Source organism: Mirounga angustirostris, unplaced genomic scaffold, assembly GCF_029215605.1.
Source record: "Mirounga angustirostris isolate CCGP_5_RB_7025 unplaced genomic scaffold, mMirAng1.0.hap1 SCAF_13, whole genome shotgun sequence".
Classification (NCBI taxonomy): domain Eukaryota; kingdom Metazoa; phylum Chordata; class Mammalia; order Carnivora; family Phocidae; genus Mirounga; species Mirounga angustirostris.
In genome coordinates this window covers 91,952,167-91,979,354 of record NW_026991721.1, presented here as the reverse complement: position 1 = coordinate 91,979,354, position 27,188 = coordinate 91,952,167, and the positions used below count along the sequence as shown (strand labels likewise).

Sequence of the window (27,188 nt, the reverse complement as noted above, 5' to 3'; positions counted from 1 at the left end):
TCAAATGAATTAGGGCCGGGACTAGGGTCACGATGTGTGAGGCGTTTGCCTCAGGCACAGATTTAAGGTAGATGAAAAAATCTCAATAATCAAGATAAATAATATATTAATGCAGCACTGTAAGGAGTAAAATTAATGCAAAAACTCCTTTAAAAAAAAGACAGGATCAGTATTAGTGACTTGTCTTTTTGACTTAGGTCCTGATATGTCTTGGCACAGAACTGAAAAATCCTTGGGACACCTGCCTCAGCTATTCCACAAAGGTAAAACTTAATGAGCTCTTATCCAGGCATCCCAGCTGCATCACTAGTCCTTCATTTTGAGGATCTGTTCACTTTCATAATAATGTCCAGAACTACTCTTTAGTTTTGGCAGTGGTGTTCATTAGAGGGCATGTTTTAGATGGTGATTTTGGTACAACACTAAAAGGTAATAGCCACAAAGCTATCTGTCTGTCTCCAGTTTCTAACTCCAGTTCTCTCATTCTCCCTCCATAACATTGTGGAATAGCTCACTGGCCTTCGTCACTTTTACCATAACTAAGAAAATATGCTCAGTCCCATAACACATCCCAGGTCTTTGGCTTGGGCAAAGGGCCCAGCGCCTTACCCACGCACAAGCACTGAAGTAAAATGAATAGCAGATGTTCACGGTCCTGCTTTGTACCCTCTAAAACACAATGACAGCCAGGAAGAACTGGGAACAAGTAGGTGTGGTTGTGAGCATATCAGGGAGGTTGAGGGAAGAGAAGCTTGAAAGGAGAGTGTGAGCAAACCTCCATGATCTCACATTTCTAGATGACACCGAGTCTCACTTGTCAACAAACAAACCCTACAAGGACAATTAGCTGGCTCACTCTCTTTCCTGTGGAGATGATTCATCATTCATTCAATAGATATTTCCTGAGCACCTGTGATAAGCAAGGCACCAGGCTTTCAACTGTTCAGGATACAAAGGGAAAGTGTTACTGTACAAGAGGCAATTTTGGCTTTCATAAGCCTAGGAAACTGATGTAAAGGATAAAACGTAACAAGAGCCTCCTTACTGCTTATGATAATTTCACACAAATACCATTTTCATGCTTGATCTTTATCATACTATAACAAAAGATAGGTAGGTTATCTATTGCCACTCCCATTTCGAAGATGAGTCAGTCATTTTTGCTTATAAAGGGTGAAGCTAGAATTAGAAACCAAATGCTCTGGCTTCTGCAAGATAATGCTGTATATGACAAGGTCCAAAGAGATGGTATAAATCGCCTAAGTGTTGTAGGAGGAGATTAGAAATGGCAGGATGACTTCTGAGTGGTGTGGTCAAAAAAAAAAATCACAAAGTGGTTGTGAGAAAGAAGAATGAAAACAGGCAAAAGGATGTGAGGGAAGAGTTACAGTGCACTGAGGAAAAAGACAGACAATCCAAGCAAAAGAGGTTGGTGTGGGCAAAGGCATACAGGTAAGCAATCGAGGTGCGCATCGGCCATAACAAGCCATACTGATGGTGCAGCAGGGAATGTTTGCTTGGGAAGAAGTGTCAGCTAAAGTGGGAAAATAAGATCATGGCTAGTTTGGGAAACCTTACATATATGGCTAAGGAGTGAAGTTTCCTAGGTAGAAGAAAGAGAGATTAGAGCTTTGTACAGAAAAGTGGTATCAACATTAATTTTAAAAAGATTAATCTGCTCGTGGCTTGGATGCAGGCTGGTTCAGTGGAGAGAAACTCTGGACCAAGGAAACCCCGAAGGAGGCCATTTCAGGGGTCTAAGTAATAAGATCCTCAGCTCGTGATGGAAAAGGGAGAAAAATCAAAGGGAGTGGTGGTCAGAAAACCTGGTTTCAATTCTCTTTTACTGTATTCATTTCCAAATGGACTGGGGAAAACTAATATGGGCATGTCATTTGATGTATATTTTTATTAATCAAATTTCATAATGTACTACATGCCAGATGTTATATTAAGCATCGGGATACTGGGGTGAAAAAGACAAGTCCTTGCCTCCAAAAGGCCAGGAGAAAGCTCAAGAAAAAGCAGCCAGATGTCTCGGGGAAGTCAGGGAAGGCTTTATAGGATTGATGCTTGAACTAAGATTTGAAGCATGTGTAGGAAGTTTGTTAGGCAGAAAAAAAAAGAGTGAGTATATTTTGTAAAGAAGAGAAGAGACAGAGTATATGGAAAAATATTAAAGCAGAAACAGCATAGGGAGTTTTAAGAATTCCAAGTAATTTGGTAGGGCTAGAATAAGGGTGACTTTGGGGGATTTTTTTCAGCTTTACTGAGGTATAATGACACAAAACATTGTGTAAGTTTAAGGTGTACAATGTGATGATTTGATATACATATATATCGTGCAAGGATCACCACACTGAGGTTAGTTAACACATCCATCACCTCACATAGTTACATTTTTCTGTGTCCGGTGAAAACATTTAAGATCTGCTCTCTTAGCACCTTTCAAGTATACAATACGGTATTGTTATAGTTACCATGCTGTCTGAATGTCACATCCCCAGAACTCAATCATCTTATACCAGAAGTTTGTACCCTTTGACCAGCATCTCCCCATTTCCCACCCCGACCCCCCCAGCTCCTGGCAACCACCATGCTACTCTCTGTTTCTATGAGTTAAGCTTTTTTCCCATATAAGTGAGATCATACAGTTTTAGGGTGAATTTGGGCAAATGAGAGCAAGCAGGAGGAAAATGGGAAGGGGCCTTAGTATCCACACAAGTACTGGGGCTTGCTTCTGAAGAGGAAGTGAAACCATCAGAGCATTCCAGCAGGGTGATGGCACGATCAGGGTGGTGGTATAGAAGGGTAATTTGGACGAGGCCATGAAGAAAGGATGAGATGGGAAAGCTGGAGACACGGAGTCTGTCAGGGGAAACTTACCAATTTTCTGGGCAAAAACAAATGAGAAGGCAGGGCAGTCGAAGCGGCAGTGATGGGGTGGTATTGAGGAGGAAGAATCATCTATTCCTTAAGGGACATTGCAAAATCCACTAACCCTGGAGGACAAACAACTTCTAACTGGTATGCTACACCTTCAATTGTTTGACGTTTCCTAGAATTTTCTGAAATACCGTCTTGATTACCTGGGGCCAGAGCAGGCTTCAGAGAAAAAGGGCGCCAGGGTGATCAGCTAGCGCAGGCTGCCGCAGGGGTGGCATGGGGGACTGGTGACAGGCACGCTGTATAGCTGTCATTTCTGATGGCCAGCACACTCCCTTGGAATAAGATTAACCTAAACTAAGTTAGCACAATCTGAGCTGTTTTTTAAAGGACCCTCAGATAAGAAAAGCATGGCGTCTCATAAAAACTCATTCCACAGTTTCACAATTTTGATTATTAAAAAACTTCATCTCAGTCAACTGACTGAGCCACCAACTCTTGGCTTCGGCTCAGGTCATGATCCCAGGGTCGTGAGATGGAGCCCCACATCGGGCCCCGCACTCAGTGGGGCGTCTGCTGGAGATTCTCTCTCCCTTTTCTATTCCCTCCACCCCTCCCCCCTCAAATAATTAATTAATTTTAAAAAATTAATCTCTGAAAATTATTTTCTTTCCTCAGGTCTCTTCTCCAAGATGAATAATTCTCATCCATTTACTCTTTCCTTTAGGGTCTTATTCTTCCTTCTCACATCTTTTCCGAATGCTTACATCTACAACCTGAATCCTTCCTTTCTTCCTAAATCTATCAGAATAAGCTGTGACCAAGATTTATGTGCTGTAGCTATCTGCCCTACTCAATACTGACAATTATATTATCAGGGCCCTCTACCACCTTGCTGCCAGCAGCGTCTTGACTCCGTGCTCACCACACATTACCATGTCCTACTGGGGTGCTGGCGAATCCCTATCTAGAATTGCCCCTCTTGCTTCCTCCCTGTAAAATCATATCCTTCCCCAATTTCCAAGCCATATTCAAGATGGCGGGAAGACTTTCTCTTAGGATCTCTTACCTAGAGTGCACATGCACATATCTCTCACACACACACACACACACACAGACGCATACACACACACACACCACTTTCAGGCGTAGAATGTAATGTCGTTACATTATTAAAGCCTCACCTCTTCTGCAGCTATGCATATAATAAAGGATACGACAGCTTAATGGTTAAGAGCTTGGTATCTGGAGCCAGATTGCCTGGATTATAATCCCAGATCTGCCATTTATGGGGCCAGTGATTTACAATTGTCATGATGCAGTGTCCTCAGCTGTATAATGGAAATCATAATAGTACAGTAGCTACCTCATTGACTTGCTGTGAAAATTGAATGAGTTAATATATGCAAAATGCTTGGAATAGTGCCGGGCACGTGACAAGCTCTATATAAACGTTAGCTGCTTTTATTATCCTTGTTATAGGGGATTGGTTAAGAGCAGAGTCCTGATCTCGGGGTCCTGGGATGGAGTCCCACGCTGGGCTTTGTGCTCAGTGGGGAGTCTACTCGAGGATTCTCTCTCCCTCACCCTTTGTCCCTCCCCCAACTCATGCTCTCTTTCTCTTAACTCAAATAAATAAATAAATCTTTTTAAAAAATAGATGAGAAAATACCTATCTTATAAGATTGCACAAGGATCAACTGAAACAATGCATAAATTATATTAGCTATAACTACAATTGTATTGTTATTATAACCCAATACTTTCTTGGAACTAAATGAACTTTATTTATTTTGTAAAGAGTCTGGAACCTCAGAAACCGTTTACTCCAATCTCTTCATCTTGCAGAGGGCCTGCCAGAGAGAAAGTTGACATGACTCAGCAAGGCTGCCCATTCAGCCAGGGAGTCAGAACTAGAACCCAGTCCTGCAGACCCCCAGATTTTCTTCCTACTATATCCCATGGCATTGGCTACTTGCCTTTTTTTTTCCTCCTCTGCATACTGTGTAATCCCTTCTAAACAGTACACCAAAAACAAGAACTACTCCTCCATACCTTTGATGTTCTCAGGTCCCTGTCCATATCCCAAACTCTCTCACCGTGACCCCCTAAAGACCTACGTCCGCACTCGGGGCACAGCATGGGCTCAAGCAGTGCAATCACCTGTCTAATGTTTTAAAATTTTTCCTCTGAAGTCCTGCTATACAGGTGTGAATGTTTGTAATAAAAATTTCTGTTTTATCTGTGATGACAATTGACTTAGCTTTTAGTGCAACATTTGGTATTCTCTATGTTCCGGCTAGTAGCTTTCCATGAGCTGTATAATATTTCATGGCTGAAGCCATGAAGGAGCTAGTGAGGGGTGGTTTCATGTCATCTATTTATTCAAAAAGTTTCCTTCAACTGCTATAGATTGAGTAGAACCAGCAAAGATCAGTTTCAGTCACTGAATAGTGAGTCAAAACAAGCCTTGCAGGTCACAGTCTTTGAGGCTAATGAGATCCTTCTTTTTTTTTTTTTTTTTTTTTTTAGATTTATTTATTTGAGAGAGAGAGAGAGGAAGGGCAGAGGGAGAGAGAATTCTCTCTTCCTTCCTGCCCGCCTGCCTTTGCTATGTCATGTTTTTCACAAAAGACAATGATTAATAGCATCACCTTACATGTGTAAAGTTTTTCAAGTACTTTAGATATTGCAAAATGTTTGCTTGGTTTTCTCACTTGATCTTTCCCCTCGGACCCCGTGAAATAAGGCAGAGCTGCCATTTTTACAACTGTTAAAAAGGAAAGCCAAGGAGGTCATCCAATGAGTTGCTAACAAAGCTAAGGAAAAAGATCCATGTCATTGATTCATTCGTTTAGTCATACTGAGATCTGCAATGTAAAATTCATTATGGATTCTTATAGAAGTCAGACTCTGTCCAGGTCAGATTTCTACACCAGCGGCGTTCACCAGCAGCAGGTGCTCCTACACCCCCAACACTGGGAAATTAGCAAGGGTCGGGATGGAGGCTTTTCCTAACAGTTACTAAAAAACACTAAGAGAATTTCTGGAAAAGTACAAAGTGCTTCTGAGACAACACCAGACTTTCCATTTCTATCTTAATCCCTTGGTGTGACCAGCCATTAAGAAATGTTAAGTGTACCTTTCATCAATCCAGAGATAAACCATTTCTCCCCATCGTTCCTACATATACTTAATTACAGTATATACAATACTTCAGTCCATTTTATTGTGTGCATGTTTATCTGGAACAGCTAAACTCTTAACTCTTGAATATATTAAGACTTGGCTCGGCACCTCACATACTGTGAGTACCTAGACAGTGTACTGAATGAGTAAGTGGGTTAATTAATTGATTAACTAATGCACTGCTGTACTATACCATACTTCCTCTAGGATAAAGCAGGAACCGGAAGCAGAAAGGTTAGTGCACTGTCTGCTGTATCCTCATTCCTTTTGGCCCTGAAGTCTCGACTGAATGACACATGGACTGATTTTCATCATCAGACTTAGTAAGTCACCGAGTAAGGCACTGTTGGGGCAATACCAGAGGCTGGCTCGATGTTTGGCTCTTTGCTGACATGGAGACAAAGAGGCAAAGGGAAATAGTTGTTATCAGAGTATTTAATTATCTAGGCTTCCCCAGGACATACATAATTCTTCCACATATCTCTGAATGCTTCAAAAATGTTCAGAGTCACAGATATCCACTTAGAAGCTAGGGAGTTGGATGGGGTGCCTGGGTGACTCAGTCAGTTAAGCATCTGACTCTCGATTTCAGCTCAGGTCATGATCTCAGGGTGGTGAGATCGAGCCCTCCCATTGGGCTCCACACTGGGCGTTGAGCCTGCCTAAGAGTCTCTCTCTCCCTCTCCCTCTGCCCGCCCCCCATTTCACGTGCATGCTCTCTCTCTCCCTCTAAAAGAAGAAAAAGAAGAGGAAGAAGAGGAGGAGGAGGGAAGGAAGAAGAAAAGGAGAAGAAGAAGTTAGGAAGTTTGAGAATGTTCTAGTACCTTCTTGGGTCTGAAAGAATTAGCATTGCTTCTAAAGGAAATTAACTTCCTCTAGAAGAACATCTTTTACAGTGGGGGAATCTGTCCCCACTCTTAGGCCAATGTTTATGAAAAATCATCAAGCTAGAAATAACTCCTGGAGCAGAGAGAAGAGAAGATGGTTCTTGGGACTTGGGACTAAGGCTCTGCCAATGAACACTTCAGCCTCCTTCCATTTCTTCTGGCTCTCGATTCAGTAACTTGAAATGTGGGCAAGGAGGCTGGCGGATGTACTGAAAGACACCTTCCATGTCAGCCAGTGCAGTTCCCTTCCACGCTGAACACAATCAAATATGTGACTTACAACAGACACAGGCTGCAGGGCTGGAGAGGAGAGATGTTATAACTCCCTAAGACAGTCCTGAGACAAGCAGGAAGCAGGGAGATAAATGCTAAAGAATGCAAATAAGATTGCCTGTGTGTTGAAGCCCTGGGAGAACAGGAAGGGATATGAATTATCTTTTTTTTTTTTTTTTTTGGCTTAATGCACAAAGCTCTCCAGATGAGGCAGCCCTGAGACATTTCCACAAGCTAGTGAAGGGGAAAATAAAAAAAGCAACTTTTGCGGAAACCCACAAGCGAATACTTGATCTTGCTCAATTTCAATCTGTTTCCTTAGGAACTTTTTTCCATAAACGCAGGCCTGGGAGCTGAGCAGTACGTGCACAGGCCGCATCTTCCAAGGGCTCAGAGAAAGACCTCCATGTTCTAGACCCAAGCCAAGGAAAACAAACTGAGAAAATGATCACCTCCAAGGAGCTGCTTTCCATCATCTGCACTTTATGTCGGGGGAAACATGCATTCACAAACCCCAGGGACCCAGACTGTGTATTGCCATCTGTTGAATCAGGTTTTGTTGAGCCACAGCTAAGCTTGGAACCCAGGTGGAGCTATACGTGAAAGTTTTAGGCACTCCCTATAATCAAAATGACTGCCTTGTTGCATGGGCACAGAGTTCCCATCAGCCCCAGCCCCCACGATGACATCCCTACAGCAGATTGTTCAAAGTGCAAACAACTTTGCCAGCTGAAATGCCAGAATCCCTGAAACAGGAGTAATGGATCGTAGAAACAATTCCAGAGTTGGAAAGGGCTTTAGGAAACGATCTAAGGACACCTAAAGCCCAAGCAACAAAACAGAAAACAAGTGGGACTACATCAAACTAAAAAGCTTCTGCACGGCAAAAGAAACTATCCACACAGCGAAAAGACAACCTACCAAGTGGAAAATAATACTGGCAAACCATGTATCTGATAAAGGGTTAATATCCAAAACATATAAAGAACTCATATACTTCAATAGCAGACAAAAAACTAACTAAAAAATGGGTAAAGGACCTAAATAAACATTTCTCCAAAGAAGACATACAAAAGGCCGACAAGTAAATGAAAAGATACTCAAGATCACTAGTCTTCAGGGAAATGCAAACTAAAACCACAAGATACCACCTCACACATGACAGAATGGCCATCAACAAAAAAGACATGAATGCTGGTATGAACCTGGAGAAGAGAAAACCCTCATGCGTTGTTGGTGGGAATGCAAACTGGTGCTGCCACTGTGGGAAACAGTAGGGAGGACCCTCAAAAAATTAGAAATAGAACTACCATATAATCTAGCTATTCCACTTTTGGGAATATATCCAAAGGAAACAAAACACTCACTCGAAAAGGTATCTGCACCCGTATGTTCATAGCAGCATTACTTACCCACAACATGGAAACCACCTACATGTCCATCGATGGATGAATGGATCAAGAAGTTGTGGTGTGTATATATACAGTGGAATATTACTCAGCCATAAAAAAACAAGGAAGTCTCACCATTTGCAACAACACGGATGGACTTTGCCTTCAAGGCCCACAAGCATAATGCTAAGTGAAGTAAGTCAAGCAAAGACAAATACTATATGATCTCATTTATACGTGGAATCAAAAAAAAAAAAAACAACCCAAAAAGCCAAATTCATAGAAAAATAAATCAGACTTGTGTTTACCAGAGGTGGGGGTGGGGGGAGGAGGAATTGGAGAAAAGGTGGTCAAAAAGTACAAACTTCCAGTTACAAGAAAAATAAGTACTGGGGATGTCTTGTACATCATGACAACTATAGGTAACGTTGCTACATGATATAGAGGAAAGTTGCTAAGAGTAAATCCTGAGAGTTCTCATCATAAAGAAAAATTTTCTCCTTTACTCTTTTTTCTTACTTTTGTTTCTATTTTATCTCTACGAGAAGATGGAAGTTAGTTGAACCCACTACGGTAATAATTTTGAAATATATGTAAATCAAATCATCATGCTGTACACCTTAAACTTATACAGTGATGTATGTCAATTATTTCTCAATAAAACTGGGGAAAAACAAAAACAAAAGAAATGAAATGAATTGACCCAGGTCAGCGCATATCATTTTGCTAACGTGTGTCTAAGCAATGCCCCAGAGCTGGATGTTGGTCTAATTTTAATAGTCCTTTACAGAGTGAGTTAAGACTTAGAAAGTCACTGGAGTACCTGGGTGGCTCAGTTGGTTAGGCGACTACCTTCGGCTCAGGTCATGATCCCAGGGTCCAGGGATCGAGCCCCGCATCGGGCTTCCTGCTCGGCGGGACGCCTGCTTCTCCCTCTCCCACTCCCCCTGCTTGTGTTCCCTCTGTCGCTGTCTCTCTCTGTGTCAAATAAATAAATAAAATCTTAAAAAAAAAAAAAGACTTAGAAAGTCACTTTCTTTGCTGTCATCTTAGGTTCACTGTGCATCTTTCCTTAGATAAGCATGACATTGGAAGGTTCACACAATTGAGATTGTTCAACCCACCTGAATAGGATTTGATACCAAGTTACATTTATAGCTATTAATTCTTTTTTCTTGACTTCATACAGAATAGTTCAAACAGAATAAGACCCAACAGAAAAGCTTTAAAAATAAATAAATAAAATGATGTTTGCTGTAAATGAATTCTCCATTCTGTAAGAAAATGCTAAGTGAATGTTCTTTAGAAGGTCAGGCTATATACAAGTAATAAAACGGAAGGGAACAATTTTGTAAGAGACATGCAAAATTGATTGTCAAAGCATTATTTGAAACCTTCCTTGACTTTAGGGTAATATCAAACAGAACATCTCCTTCATGGTGATACTAATCTCTTTTAAAAAGAATCAAAGTAAAATCCCATTAATTTGGGTCACACTAATTCAAATTGAGGATAATTCAAACCAGACAGCTAAACTTACTTTCATTTTGCCAATTCTCTTTAAAAGTCAATTAGAAGCTTCTGCATAGCAAAGGAAGCCACCAACAAAAGAACAAAGGCAACCTAAGGAATGGGAAAAAATGTTTGCAAACCACATACCCCAAAAGGGGTTAATATCCAAAATACACAAGGAAAGTATAAGACTGAATAGTAAAAAACCAAATAACCCGATTTAAAAAATGGGCAAAGGAACTGAATAGTTGTTCTTCTAAAGAAAACAAACAAATAGCCAAAAGGTACATGAAAAGGTACTCAATATCATTAGTCTGGAGGGAAATGCAAACCAAAAGCACAATGGAAATATCATCTTACACCTGTTGGAATGATTATCATCAAAAAGACAAGAGATAACAAATGCTACGACCGACCGTATGGAGAAAAAGGAACCCTTGTGCACTGTTGGTGGGAATGTAAACTGGTACAGCCATTATGGAAAAACAGTATGGAGTTCCCTTAAGAAATTAAAAATGAAACTACCAGGGGCGCCTGGGTGGCTCAGTCGTTAAGCGTCTGCCTTCGGCTCAGGTCATGATCCCGGGGTCCTGGATTGAGCCCCGCATTGGGCTCCCTGCTCCGTGGGAAGCCCGCTTCTCCCTCTCCCACTCCCCCTGCTTGTGTTCCCTCTCTCACTGTCTCTCTCTCTGTCGAATAAATTAAAAAAAAAAATCTTAAACAAACAAAAAAATAAATAAATAAATAAAATGCTACCATATGATTCACCAATTTCACTTCCAGATATATATCCAAAGGAAATGAAATCACTATCTCAAAGAGATATTTTTACTCCTATGTTCATTGCAACATTATTCGCAACAGCCAAGATACGGAAACAACCCAACTGTCCAACGATGGATGAATGTGTAATGAAAATGTGATGTATACATACAATAGAATATTACTCAGCCTTTAAAAAGAAGAAAATCCTGCCATATGCAATAACAATAATGAACCTGGAGGACATTATGCAAAGTGAAATAAACCAGAGAAAGACGAATATTTGTGTGGTATCACTTATATAAGGAATCTACAAACAAAAACAAAACAAAACAACACAAAACAAAAAACTCATAGAAACAGAGTAAGAATGGTGGTTGTCAAGGACTGGGAGGGGTGAGGAAAATAGGGAAAGGTTGGTAAAAGGGTACAAACTTCAGCTATAAGAGGAATAAGGTCTGAGGATCTAATGTATAACGTAACTATAGTTGATAATACTGTATTATATAATTAAGATTTGCCAAGAGATTACAACTTAAGTGTTCTCAACACACACACAAATAAGGCCAATATATGAGGTAATAGATGTGTTAATTAACTCAAGGGTGGGAATCTTACATTTATCAAATCATCAGGTTATATACTTTAAATATATTGTAATTTTTATTTATCAATTAAATTACACCTCAATTTTTAAAAAGCCAATTAGTACCAATAAGAAAAAACTAAAACCCTAATTGGTTTAAAGCACTTTTGCAGCACCAATTACATAAAAATGAGTGTCACAACACAACATTTTTATCCATTCATGAAAAGTGACATGAAACTTCTAAATGGTGGTACTTTGTTCATTCTCAATACGGCACAGCAGGGAGCAGACATCTTTGTTCTGGGAAGACCAGATTCTGGCATTTCTTGGGCCAGGTACCAGCTGCACACACTTGGAGAAAACCATCTGATGTCCCTGGGTCTCCATTTCTCTGGAAAAAGACACTTTAGTCTTATGTTACTCAGGGACGAGAAGCCTTCTTGAGTCCTCCGGCTTTTAGATCTCTAGTACAAATTTCCTGTGAATACCAAAAATGTATTTCTTTTTGATCCCTTCTTTGGTTCAAATTTCATATTACGTCAGATTGACCTTCCCACCGATTAATTCGAAGTAACAAGATTTTGTTGTAGTACGTACACATCTTTCAGGCTGCAATGTGAGGCAAAGATTGACCAAAAGGATGTATTTATCTTCAGAGCTGCTCTGAGCACAAACAAATCAGCAAGCCAAACGCTTCTGATGAGGATGATGTTCTTTTTTCTCTTGTTCATTTCTGTGGCCATCTCTGCCATTTGGAATCTAGCAAGTCCCTACAGTCACGGAATGACTTTCCTCGCTGATTAGCACTTGTCTCTTTGCTATGTCATAACCAATTTACAGTTTACATTTGAGAAACTTCTTCATAACTCAGCGCCTATATGAATAATTCAAGTAAAACTTTATGCTCAAAAATCTCATATACTAGAGTAAGATTTACTATATAGTTTAAAGCAGGTTTCCTGTGTATATGATAGTTTATGGTGATATTCTCACTTGAATCAGGAAAATTGATGCCACAATATTACTTCTCACAGAGGAGAGCCTCTATGTCCAATGAATTATAATGTAAATAAGGGGGGGAAATGGGATTTGAACCACAAAAATGTTTTTGAAATCTAGTTGCCAACTACTAACTGAATTTGTTAACTCTATGGCTTTGGGCTAATTACTTAAACCCTCTGTGCTTCAGCTTCTTTACCTATGAAGTGAGCATAACGATACCCAACTCACAATGAAATTAGGGACTCAATTAGATAATAGATAAGACAGCGCCTAGCACACTACCTGCCCCAGAGGAAGTATTTGTAAATAGTTCTTCCCTTTCCTACAGAAACCCAGAAGCCCAAAGAATGTACAAATATTCATCTTTACCTGTGACGGGCAGGAAATGACCCTCAAGTAAGCATTTTTATGAAGAGAGGCATTTTCAGAAAGTTTGTCTTTGATGTAATCAGAAGAATTAGAAATATCCACAAAGCATAGAGACAAGAAAACATGTTTCCTGACTGTGTTTAGCCCCGGGTGTTGGTATTTATTTCATTCCCTCTATTTGAATGTTGGCTCTTAAAGGGCAGTCAGGGGGTGTTATCTTTGTCCCCTGCTGCGCCTTGCCGAATCCTTACATATAATATGAGCTATGTGAATATTTGTTGAGCTGCATTTATCTTAGAAATCTTCTGTCCATCAAGACTTAGACTGTTTCTAACTAATTTGGTATTTAGATATAAAATGGTCAACTTCCATGACCCCAGATGGGTCAGTGGACCAGACACAGCACAAGAAAAATACCTGACATCTCTGAATTCCAACTAAAATATTCATATAGTGTGGCCTGTCAAAATACCTTTGTCTAAATAGAAAAAAGACTAGTGTTCTGAAGGCATGGGGAGGTTTCCTATTTGGTCTTTCCCCAGCTCACAGTGGGCACTCCATTCGCTGGTGACAAAAGACTGGAACTAATTTATTACAGAATTCTGACCTACCAACCACTTTCAAGAGTCATGAACCCTGTATTTTTCCTTGGCCTTTTAAGCACCCACTTCCACGGGAAAGAGCTTCCACCCTTGGCCAACCAAGTACCCTTTCTTTTTCAAGTATCATCAAAACCCATATTAATGAAATTTTGATGATGTTTGAAGATCGTGCATTGATTCAATATAAATTTGAGTGACTACTGCATGCCAGGCAATGTTCTAGATGCTGGGGATTATTGTAGTATGAACAAAACACACACACATACAAGCACACACACCCATCATGCCCACTTGTAATGTACATTCCAACAGGGCAGGGACAAACTGTAAATAAATAAGTTAAATATACAATAAATCTAATGGTGAGAAGTACTTAGAGGAAAATAAAGAAGGGAAGAGGGACCAGAAAAGCAGATGGGAAGTGAATGGCAAAATTACAGCCAGAAATAACAAAAACACTGGACCTTTATACATATATAATATACATATATATACATGTGTATGGTGTATGGACACACATATATATGTATACATATACACACATATATGTATTATATATGTATAGAGGTCTAGTTCATACACCATATACATGTGTATACATATGAAGATACATAAACTACTATGTGTGTGTGTATTTATTTATTTATTTATAAAATAACCCCATGGTGATTATTGTAATAATAATTATTATTCCTATTAAAATCTTTCCAGAAGGTGTAACAACTAAGTTTAGATACAATGATAAGCAGAAGTCAGGCTAATGATAACACCCAACACTTACTGAGCACCAGGCATTCTACCAAGCAATTACATGTTATCATATGAATCTTCACAAGACTAAAAAGAGCTCATGTTCTCTTTTAACCAACAAGGATAAGAAAACAGCACCCATGAAGTCATCAGCCCAAAGTCACAGAATTAGTGTCATGGTTGAATGGGACTCTAGACCCCAGGTTCTTGATACCAAACTGCCCTTTGCTCCAAGCCTACTATTGTTTGACAGATTTAAATAACCATCTCCAAGATATGTAAGAAATTCCCTATTTTCTACAAGATAGAGTATATTTTTGATGTTCCACTTATAGAGAGAATCCCATCACTTCATTCTAAATTACAGTAAATTATAAGTATATCTTTCTTGGGTGAAAGTGCACAGTGTGTCACAGCTTTGAATTCTTCCTTAAGCTTCTCTGTTTAAAAAAAAAAAACCCACAAAAATCTGTTGCAATTTATGAAGACAAGACAAGACAAACCCAAAGAGTAAATGAACAATGAGCTCAAGACACAAGGCTGAATTAGATGAAGGTTATTGGCAAAGATGTGAGGAGGAATGTAAGTCAAGACTCTATCCTCTGCTCCCTGCACACCCTAAATTCTGGACTGGCAACTTGCAAACAGAGAGCTGGGGTCCTAGGGAAGACCGAGTGAGAGTATGTGGACTGGTGCAAATTCTCTCCTCAGCTGCAGAGAACAGCAAAGCACAACGCTTAAATTCTATGCTATGCTCAGGTAACTTAATTACATTTTAATTATTTATATCCTGCTTTGGTCCAGAAATGATAAGACAAACTAGATGTGGGAGAGAAAAAGGAGAAAAATAAGGCTAATACCACAAAATGGAGACAAGAATGGGGCTAATACAAAAAGATATATCTTAAAGACCTATACATTTGCAGGGAACATGGGGTTCAAATTTAGCTCTAAACTGGCTGGCCATCAATCAAAAAGGAAAACCTGGTAAGTTATACAACTCACAGTATCCAGAAGATAGAATATCTCCGCTCTCCATATAAAAGGAATTATTATTAAAAATGAGATGAACCATGAGAGACTATGGACTCTGAGAAACAAACTGAGGGTTCTAGAGGGGAGGGAGGTGGGGGGATGGATTAGCCTGTTGATGGGTATTAAAGAGGGCACGTACTGAATGGAGCATTAGGTGTTATACGCAAACAATGAATCATGGAACACTACATCAAAAACTAATGATGTAATGTATGGTGATTAACATAATCTAGTAATAAAAAAAAAGTCTCTTCTCCCCCACAGAGCAATCTTCTCCAATTGTGACAGGGGGCAGAAGAGGGATGAGCCCTGTTCTTCACGAGAAAGGAGACAGGATGGAGTAAAAAGAACATGGGTTCCTTCCCTTCCAGATGATTCTGATTGTTGCAAGGATCAAACGACACCATGTTTGTAGAGGGCCTAGTGGTATCTGACCCACGGGAGAGGCTCAACAACATGGTGGCCACAATCAGGAAGGTGAGGCTAGAGATGAGGGGAAGGGTCGGGGGGACTACTTTGAGACTCCGTTTTAGCTCACTAGTCATTAAGTAATCTTGGCAAAGTCACTATATCCCTGAGCCTCATCTATGAAATCAGGATAATGTGACCTACTTCACGAGTTTATTGTGAAAATTAAATGAAAAACATGTGTGGGAAAACTTTTTAAATGAAGGTACTTTTTATGAGTAGGGAACCACTGGTGGGCAATGAGTTTGTGGCAGCTGGCAGAGAGCCACACACAACCAGTCCTGAGGAAATGCTTTATTCCCATGGTGATGAAGAGCAGCAGACCTCTCCCCCTCCGCACTCTCTGCTCTAGTCACGTTTGTTTTCTGTCATCTGAAGACCTTCATCCATTCTGTTCGCTTTGCTGTGAATCATCTTTCACTGCCACCCTTCACCTGAAACCACCTACACACCACCCAGGGCTCAGTCCCTTTCCCCAGGAGTCTTCCCTGCCCTTCCTGATTGGGCTCTATGAATTCCAAAACTGCCCTACTTGTCTCAGGTAAGAACGCTGTCTTATAATATTCAGTTTTGTGCAGACCATTCCATGGAACTGTGAACTCCTTGAAAGCAGGGAATGCCTGTCTTCTCTATTATGGTACCCGCAACATGGAGCCTTGTGCCAGCCCACAGAAGGCACTCGGCAAATACTGAGTTGTGAGATCAAAGTGGATTCAAACCCTAGAAGGCGGGTCACATGGTTCTCGTTTTTCTTAAGGTGCTATGATGCTTAACTGACTGCCATTCTTTCTTGCACTAATGTTGTAGCATCCATGGCCTCAACTGCATTTATCAAGTGCTAGAAATTATAGTTAAACCTCTGCTCATTCAAGCTTCAAAGCCATCTTCTAGAACGCTGAGCAACATAAAAAAAAAAGTGTTCAGATTTGAATTTTTTTCATCCAAGAGCATTTAGAAGGGATTGATAAATCAGTTCAACAAACATTTACCTTGAATCAAGTCCTTTCTCTTCAAGATTTTTACATCTTTGTACCATTCAAAAGAAATGTAATCCCTTATAGTCTCCCTTCATTTGTTCCTAAAGCATTAATATGCTGGTTTGAATGAGCTTTTTAAGATGAAAAAAATCACCCTCTCATTGAAGTTTCTGAAAGCAGCTTTTCCTCTTAAATACAGAGGTCAGCTTTTTACCGAACAGAAACATTAAAACATCAAGATATTGTTGCCTCCAAATACCAAGATTGTTGCCTCTGAATTTAAAATCTCAGATTTGACTAAATTTGTTTTCCTATTATTTATCTATATTTTTAGGTCATATCTAAGATTGCAGTGGGCCATTACAAACTCCTCAGCTCTCAGAGCTTTCAGACAATGGTGAAGAGAGAAAGGAGTCAATTTTGGTCATCTACAGCAACAAAGAGCTGTTGAATGGAAAAATAAAATCACTTGGGCTACTCAGTGCAGCTCACACCCAACATATGACCTTTCTTCCCAGCCTTATAAATATCTTCTGCATCACAAGGACTGCCAGAATTGACGAGAGACTTTAGAACAAGGCTCTTTATAGACAATGAGCTATTATCCTCCAGGACTTAGCAAACTGGCTGTCAGCCAACCTTATATTTGGATACTCCTGGAAAGATAAAATATGACAGCTAATTGGTTTATGTGAGAAGAGTAAAATATCTTAAACAAAAATATAGCCCATGCCAGTCAAATGTTATAGAAAGAGTATTTTCTCAGGAAGTCATGTCGACAGTATCAGACAGATGGAAGCAGAACAGCTTAAATAATAGCTAATGATGTATTTCCTTTGGGTATTCTGTCTCTCTCTCTCCCTTTACTTACAAGCTATGAACATGTACGATTCCTTCAACTGAAACAATCTTTCAGGTATCCCCAAACCACTGCAGTTGATAGATAAGAGATCCAATCTAATATATTCCTACAACAAATTCCCACACATAAGTTATCCCAAATCCATGCTAAGTTGGTCTAGCTTGTATAGACCCAATCTGTAAAAGACCACAGCATCTAATGATTCAACTCAGCAGTTTGCAGCTGAGATTTCAGAGGGGCTGTGATTGTCCTTTGTCACACAGCAATGGCTATTAGCAAAGCTAGGTACAGAATTCAGGTCTCCAGATCCTTGCCAAGGTCTCCACACTGAGTCTGCCACTCTAAATCACTATTCTTCAGCTGTGTTTAAACACACACGTGCACGCACACACACACACACGCATGCACACATATACACACACAACTCAAAAGAGTATCCACAGTTTACTTGATTAAGGAATAACTTATACACTTTCCTGAATCTACCCAAAAGGAGTGGAGTAAAATATCACTTGAATGAGAAGTGTCATGGGAAAGTTTCTGGAAGCAAAAGAAGAGATTATTACCTGAAAACTTAGTGATCAAACTGAACAGCAGAAACAAAGGTAAAGCCCAAAGGGAAACCCCGGTCACAAAAGGTGAATAGTGTGCTCACTCAGAAAAGCAAGAGCACAGATATGGGCAATAAGGTCAGTAGCGAAGATTAGGCAAGAGTTAGGGAATGTTGAATTGTTGATCCTAAAATGGCAAGTTGTGGACGTAGGTGAGGTGCACCTTAGAGGAAAGTTCCATGCATCTCACTAGTATTGGTAGAGGACAGTGTTCCTAATGCAGGCAATCTGGCAGAACATACTCCTTGGTCCCCGACATAGGAAAGCCTCCCTGGGTGGTCACATGTTGTCCCTGTGATTCTGTGATGGATGGCATGGTCCCTACATCAAGTCCTGAATGGAAGAGCCCCCGCCCTCCACTTGCAAGTTCAGACTTGCGGCTCATCTGTTGAACAGATCAATATCTAAACTCTATAGAGACCAAGGCCAAACACCAGGTCTAAGAGCCACAGGAAGAATGGAGTTTAAGCCTGCCGAGCCAAGCATTTGGAGATGGGCTGAGATCAGACCAGAACAAAAGCCAGCTAAAAACAGCTAATAATATATTTGCAATGGGTGTTGAGGCTGAATTAAGAGGCAGAGGCAAGGAAGGTGTGCAGCAGGGGATAAGGAGTGTTCAGCATGGTAGTCACGTTAAGGATGCCAGAAACAAAAATGTTTTTACTTATAATCATTCTACTATACACTTTGAAAAAAAATTAAACATCTTGTAGCGCTACCTGTTATGGAGAGATGTCTTCTGATTTGCAATCTGCCGTAGGATATTTTCCCAATTTGAAGGATGTTCTTATTGGTTCAGAGAAACAAGATAATAGGTTTAATTTTCTGAATTTTCTGTACTTCCAGTGGCCACAGTTATTTCCAGTAAGGAATCCTAAATTAACCCAGGAGCCCTGAAGACTCAGAAGGTCTTGAACACCCAGGCACTTTACTTCTCTAAGCCCCTCTGGCCTCATCTGCAAAGCTAAGGCACTGGCTCCAAAGACTCTCAGATCCCCCCCTCCGGCCAGCCATACATCTGGGAATACACTCTGTGTTTGGCCCAAGTATGTCTTTATGTAGGTATTTTATCTGTCTTACTACAATAACAAGCACACGCCCCAGATGGGAAAACTATGCTGAAAAAACAAAAAAAAAAACAAAAAAAACCAAGGCTCTTTCAGCACAATGTATGGGCGTGGTGAAACTAGATTGTGCCAACTAGATTGTGTGCAAGTCCCCCCCGAAAAAAATTATAAAAAAGCATATTCTAATAAATAGTTCAAGCTAATGGAACATGGTTAAGAAAGGGAACATATAAAATATTCCAAAGATTCAGATCTGTTATCACATGGACCACACAGGGTAGAAAAAAATGAAATAAGAGAAGGGAAAAGATGCTCTGAGAATGACTATAGAGGAAAGCATTGCTAATGTTACAGAGTCTATATTCTCATGTAGGTGGTTTTTCAATTTTCTCAACCCCATAATAACTGGCCAAAACACATCACTGCTTATTCCTCTCACTCCAAAATGAAATTCTGCATTATTCTGGAGTGTGTAGTTTGCATTTGAGGAAATTCTGAGCCATCAAATGATTAGATTAGATTTGGATAAAATAAGAAGGGAAAAGAAACATCCCTCCTAATTATTTCCACTCTCGATGTGTAAAAAAGATGGTTGCAAAGAACAGGGAAATTCTCATAATCCTCACTGTACCCTAAAAATTTTCTCATAACTTTCTTTCAGAGTTTGGAAGTGAACGGAAACGACTTCTCAGCCCCAGTGCATGACGGAAGAATCACAGGTTCAAACAAGTCAAATAACTTGACCATAGCCCCGCAGCTGAAAACAGGGGCTCAATCCTTTGGCTCTAGGTTTCCCTAAGACTATACCGCCTGGCTTGACTCTTGTTTGGAGCAAAATGCTAGGCAACAGAGCTCCCATAGGCAGCCTGTTGGCAGAAACCTGCTTCTGTTGGGGGTGAAAGTGTTGAACCCCAGTTGCTAAGAATAGCTCAAAGCACCTTGGAAGGAATGCTGGTTTCTAAAGAAATCCCCACTTGGAGAGTGTTCCTCCTTCTCCTCAGCCCATCTGTCGTTATGTATCTCGGGTAATGCATCAGAGATCATGCAATATATGGAAACATATTGAAGGTATTATATGTGTCAGAGTCATCTTCTCTCCTATTTCCATTAAAAGCTCTCAGCTATGCCAAAACTTTCTCATTCCCAAATGAGGTACATTTCAGTAAATGAGATGATGGATAGAACTTAAAGAATCCTCTAAGGAAGAGACAGAGCTGCAAAAAGACAGGGAGAACTTGCCAAAACAAAATTACAGGCAATCTCAGAAGAACGGATTTATTTCTCTGATGACATACAGTCTTTTAAGGCCTAAAACCTGCAGTGTACAACTTCCAATTCATGTCACTTTCCTAACGTCTTTTTCGAAACTAGATCACAAAGATCAGAGGACCCAAAAGTAGACAGAAGTGCGTCTATGTAGGCACACGTGTGTAGACATAACACGCGTGGCTGCTCTCGTGTTGGTGGGATCTCATCTGTTGGGAGGAATGCAATGATTCAAAAAGGGTTCATTTCCAAATCTTTTTCAGACTTAACTGATGGCCTCAGAGTTCTACGATATACATTTAAGCTTCAAAGAAATTTTTTGCTTCAGCGAAGACCATTCTCCAACAAATATGAAGCTTCTATTGACTGAATTCCTATTCTGTTTTGGACACAGTGTGAGGGACTGGAAATGTAGATGAACCTAGTCCTGCCCTCATGGGGATTCTATTCTATTAAGAAAGTCTCAAGATCATGTCTTCAGGGCAGTTGGTTACGTGTCTGTCAATGAGACCTAAAGAAATTGTGTAAGTCCTAGAGACGAGATGGAGAAGCCGGCTCGCTCACATCTCTTGGTGTCTAGCTAACCTCAACACTCACAAGGTGGAACCGGAGCAAGGTCTGAGCATATCGGTGACAACCCAATGGCCAGAAAAAAAGCAACAAAAACTATTTGGGTCAGGCCTCTTCCCATTCATCTGAAATGGCTCTCGTCACTAATCCCTTAGGAATTACTAACCCTTGGTTACTCTTCAGTTTTTCTCTTGCTTGATATCACTCTGTCATCGGCTAATGAAATATTCCTTTACATACACCCAGCACTGCAGTGTGCTTCCACATAGTAGATGCTCAGTAAATACAATGTATGATACAAAAACAGACGACAGTAAGAAATAGAAATGGTAATTTTTTTTAAAGATTTTATTTATTTATTTGAGAGAGAGAATGAGATAGAGCATGAGAGGGGGGAGGGTCAGAGGGAGAAGCAGACTCCCCGCCGAGCAGGGAGCCCGATGTGGGACTCGATCCCAGGACTCCAGGATCATGACCTGAGCCAAAGGCAGTCGCTTAACCCACTGAGCCACCCAGACGCCCTGAAATGGTAATTTTTCTGATGGAGATGTGATGTAGTCAAGATGTGCTCAATTTTTTATGGTCCCTTATTTTGGATGATACAATTAATCCTAAAACCAATGCCTGAGGGACGCCTGGGTGGCTCAGTGGGTTAAGCGTCTGCCTTCAGCTCAGGTCATAATCTCAGGGTCCTGGAATCGAGCCCCACATCGGGCTCCCTGCTCAGCAGGGAGTCTTCTTCTCCCTCTGCCTGCTGATACCCCTTCTCTTGTGCTCTCTGACAAATAAATAAATAAAATCTTTAAAATAAATGCCTGCACCATGCTATTAGATAAGCAATCCTTTGTTACTTTGATTTCACTACCCTATTTACTTGATGCTTCTTCACCCTCTATCTTCATCCTCTAATTCATTGACTTTCTGTTGGAGCTTCTACAAGTGCTCTTTGGAGCATATCAGCAAATGTTTGCTTTGTTTACTGACCACCCGAGGTTGCCTAGAACACACAAAGGGGATGGCATCAATGTAAGCTCATATGACCATGTAACGCCTCATAGGCTGAGCACCCAAAATGCTAGCAAAAACAAAATTGGTTCCCCAGCTTAGTTTTAAGGCGCTTCAGGATATTTGCTTGTTATATAAATATTTTTTGAACTTTCTTCTAGTTCTAGGATCTGTCTTCCTCCCACACCCTCCTGAAGTTTTCTGACTGCCCCACTACCCCCCCCAAACCAGTATGTGAGGGCCAAATAGCCCAATCTCCCCTTCTTTCTATCACTAGCATTTAAGTCATGAATTTTGTGCAAATAATCACTTGACTATATAACCAGAAGTACCGTGCCCTCTACTTTATAGAAGAGCCAGTAATCTATCCGATTCATACCTATATTCAATAAACCAACTTCCAACTAGTATAACCCTATTTTATACTGAAGCAGAAGTTCTCCTAATTAACACTGCCACTGGGTGAATGTAGCCTAACTCGGTGCCTATAAGGGTAATTTCATTTTATCCTTGCTACTACACTAATAGAGATTGAGATAAAGTTACATCATTTTTTAAATGCCCCAGTATTCTCTTCGTTCTTTATTCTGGAACTAAATAAATGGTTTTAAACTATTCTTCATTCAGAATTCCAAAGACCTTGGCTGACCATCCTCTGATCCACACAGCACTCTCCTAACTGTCCTTCCAAAGATTTCAGACAGGTTTCCGTCTCCAAAGGCAACAATAACAATATTCTTTTCCTATCTGTAAGAAGGGCTGCAAAATATAGAAATTTTCAAAACCGTCATCTTTGACTTCCCCTCTTTCATAAGGAAAAGTCATTATTATACCCATTTTATAGACAAGAAAACTGACTTTAAGCAAGTTCAAAGACCTGCTCACATTCAAGTAGCTGGTAAGTGATGAGCTAAGAAGCAACCCCAGGTCTTTCCACGTTAACAGTCCAGAAACCTTCCCACCCGACAGTCACCTCTCCACATTTCCCTGGTCCCCCTCAGGTGTTCGGAACATGCTTTCTCTCTAACACACATGTTCCTAAGAAAAAAAGCTTTTTCCTTTCTTCCCTGTAAACTGACCACCTTCAGGAATTCCTTTCAAATTCAGAGAAGACATATCTAAAGCAAAGACCTAAGGGGAATTTTGTTTTACTATATGTGCTGTCTTAAGAATTCTACTTCCTGGGAGATATTAACCTTTCTCAAAAGCCATCCAGTGCTTGGCATATCCGTGGAGGTTCAACGCAATTTATACTCACTGAGGAATGAAACACCAGACCATATGCCCCTAGAGAACAAGGTGTTAGGATGGAAGGGAGACCCAGGATCTCCTATCTCTAATCACTGGGCACCCTGGCAATGGGGCTATAAAATCTCCAGCATTCTCAGTTATCTGGTGTATTCCAACACTGTAAAGAAAAGCCCTGAGCAAGAGTCGGCAGCACTATATGCCGACTGCTTCCCTGGAGGCAGCCACACTCCCCCTTCCACCGACCTCAAGGTCGGGTGTGACTCTGACTCTGAAGGGTCATACGGCAGAAACGCTCACGGTCAAAGAGCAGAAAGTCTGCCTGATTGCTGAGCCCAAGGACTGCATCTCATTCTGAGCCTTTAGTGTCTCGCTCGGTGCCTAGAATACATGTAATCTGGAATTAAAACTTGTGGGAAGAGAATTACAACTCTACTTTGTTGGCAAAAGGTTTTCTACCTAAGGTGAATTAGGCGACCACCTAACACCTGGCCTGTATAGGGCTTCCCTAGGTCTCAGACCTGGAGCCCATCACATAATAAACTCTTTCAAACTAACACAGGGACACAGACCATCCTAGATTAAAAGAAACATAAGAGTCTTGATGACCAAATGCACTGCATAGACCTTGTTTGTATCTTGATTCAAACAAATTAACTGAAAAAGCCACTTGGAGACAAATGGGAAAATTTGAATATGGATGGGATATATCAAGGACAGACTATTGTGGGTGGGATGGCATTGTGGTTATATAAGAAAATACACTTTCTAAATGTTAAATCAATATTTGGGGGTTGAAATGCCATGACTTCTGGGATTTCCTTTAAAATACATTAACCTAATAAAATAGTTAAAATCTAAATGATGGATATAGAGTAGACTATTCTTTCCTTCTAAGCCTGTTTGGAATTTTTCTTAATAAGCAATTTTTACATGAATGCAAAGCAGCCACTCATTACCAATGACGATGCTCTGCTTTTACTGACAAAAGTGGTATTTTCATATATGAACCAATATTAATGTACACATATTCTCTTAGAAGCAACTGGTGTTTCTAGATATTTCATATGCAAGTTCTTTGAAGTGGAAAATTTAGATATTTAGAGCAATTAAATGTGTTTTAGCATGTACCAAAATAAAATATAAAGCTTCTACAATTCTACTTGAAGTATGTCTCCTGCAATCTGCATTCAGCAGTGTATACAACTGATTTCAGACCAGCTAGACTACAAGCAAATTCACTCCTTCAAAAAAAGCGAGTTTCTTTTCTAAGAAACCCAAATCAATAATTCTCTGATCACCCATCATGCAGAGAGCTGTTTGCCTTTGCTAGCCACCAGCACTTTACATACCACATTCATTAGATTTAACCAACATTTAGAATCCTTACTATGAACCAGACACTAATCTATGCCCTTTCCAAATTTCAACTCATTGTATTATTAATAATCACCCTTGGAGCAAATGCTATTATTATTTCCCAGTTTACAGATGAGGAAGCTGAAATATCGAGAGGCTCAGTATCAGAGCTTTCGGTGGCAGAGTTGAAATTTGAACCTGGGTAGCCTTGGCTTCCAGAGTCAGATCTGAAGCCCCATGACATGGCACCTCTCTATTCCAGTGATTAGATTAATAGTCCTTGATGCGCTACTTTTTAAATAAAAATGAAAAATTAAATTATCCATCTTTAGTAACATAATAATTTTTTAAACATCCAAGAACCGTAGAGAACATGACACAGGTAGAATTTGAATCAAGTATCTTAAGAGAGAAGCCAATGGCTTTAAGAGAACACAGCTTGCTTGCTTAAGTATGACTTTCCTCCAGGGCTCACCAGCCCGAGAACTGTCTTGGCCGTCACTCTTGACCCTGTCTCTCCAGGTGGCTTTCCTCTCCCTTTCCTCCCAGTGAACTATTTTGAAAACCAGCGGGTCATCATTGCCTGTGAAGATCTGACCCCAACTTGGACTGGAGGTCTTAGTTTCACCTCCCTCTGCATTTCTGGAGTGCTAGTTCCCCATTGTATCATCTTTCATAGGACACGGCAGATGGCTGTTGCTTAGCCCCCATCTCATAGTAGTTCAGGGGATTCTCAGAAAGAGAAACTATGTCTTCATCTTCATTGTTACTGGAATCTGATAAATCTGGCTTGGAATGGGGCCTTAGCAAATATTTATTTGTTCACTGTATCTTGCAGTACATCAGGGTCATCGGAATACCCTGCCGATATTTCTACCCTAACACTTTAGAAGCTTGACTAGGACTCTGTGTACCAAGTTTATCTTCACCATCAGGCTAAGGGCCTTGGGGACACAGGAGGAGACCACTACTTTCTTGTATCCCTCATGGACCCTACCACAGTGCTTTGCTCATGGTCGATGTTCAAAGATAAATAATTACCAACATTAATTATCATTCCCCTGTAGATATGTAGAAGTGCCAATGACTAAAGTTCCAGTTGATGGAATGATAGACCAAATATTTGTGACACTGTTCTCAAAAAAAAAAAAAAAAAAAAAAAAGAGGTCTTTAGCCCAGGAATGGGGCACCAAGCCTCTGGGAGGTGATTTGCAGCCAACTTGATGCCTCTGTCTCCTTCAGTCATGGCTTCTGCCCTTTAGAATAATTTCAGTTGAGCCGCAATGAGAGGCTACAAGTAGAAGCAGAGCCTGTTTTTTTTTTCATGAGAACACAAACACATAAAAATAAACACAGAAGAGGGGCGCCTGGGTGGCTCAGTTGGTTAAGCGACTGCCTTCGGCTCAGGTCATGATCCTGGAGTCCCGGGATCGAGTCCCGCATCAGGCTCCCTGCTCGGCAGGGAGTCTGCTTCTCCCTCTGACCCTCCTCCCTCTCGTGCTCTCTGTCTCTCATTCTCTCTGTCTCAAATAAATAAATAAAATCTTTAAAAAAAAAAAAAAAAAGAATGACTGAAATCTAAAAGAATGAAATGCTAGGGGCGCCTGGGTGGCTCAGTTGGTTAAGCGACTGCCTTCGGCTCAGGTCATGATCCTGGAGTCCTGGGATCAAGTCCCGCATCGGGCTCCCTGCTCAACAGGGAGTCTGCTTCTCCCTCTGATCCTCCTCCCTCTCATGCTCTCTGTCTCTTATTCTCTCTCTCGCAAATAAATAAAATCTTAAAAAATAAATAAATAAATAAACACAGAAGATTATCTTGGGGGATGATGACACCAAAAACTAAGAGTATGTGGGAACCATTTACAGTGCAGCTACCATAGGATTGGCCTCAAATCAAACATGGTCAAGTCCTAACTACTATCTGAAATCAACAGTCTTGTCATTGCTTGGTTTAGGTCTATTAGAGCTCAAGATACGGCAAACATAAAGCAAAATGGGGAAGAAGAGATCATAATTCATTCATGCTACTGTTAATTTCAATATTGAGTGTAACCACCAGAGTGAACCATAGCTTTGAGAAAATATGTATTAACCCTTCCCCTGCTGGAACCCTCTAACTTCTTCCCATCCCTGAAAAAACCGAGATACTTTACTTGACAAGGAGAAAGCCTTGAAAACTTAAGGTAATTTACATCAGAATTTGACTTTGTGATAAATAATTCAGAATGCTTTTTCATTAAAAATATATGTTAAAATATTATCTACTCATAACTATAGACCTGTACTGTCCAAAAGAATGGCCACCAGCCATATGAAATGCAGCTGTTGATACTTAAAATGTAGCTAGTCCAGACAGATGCATTGTAAGTATAAAACACACATCAAAATTCGTTGATTTGGTTAAACAAATGTATAATATCTCATTCACTTTTTATATTGATTACATATGGAAGTAATAATATTTTGGATATGTTGGGTTAAATGAAATGTATTATTAAAATTAATTTC

At 40.3% G+C, this 27,188-nt stretch overlaps 1 protein-coding gene and 1 long non-coding RNA gene across 18 annotated transcripts in view; one reads left to right on the top strand and one right to left on the bottom strand.

Moving 5' to 3' along the window:
- LOC129046378 (uncharacterized) overlaps positions 1–27,188 on the bottom strand; it is a 271,806-nt gene that overhangs the window by 230,488 nt on the left and 14,130 nt on the right. The gene's annotated exons all lie outside the window — the stretch shown is intronic.
- On the top strand, positions 1,330–15,724 carry LOC123857718 (uncharacterized). 2 transcript variants are annotated; one of them, XR_006793951.2, is made up of 3 exons: positions 1,330–1,452; positions 6,283–6,398; positions 15,512–15,724. It is a non-coding gene; the product is annotated as an uncharacterized LOC123857718 (long non-coding RNA). The 2 variants fall into 2 exon arrangements; XR_006793952.2 differs by lacking the exon at positions 15,512–15,724 and adding an exon at positions 7,558–7,657.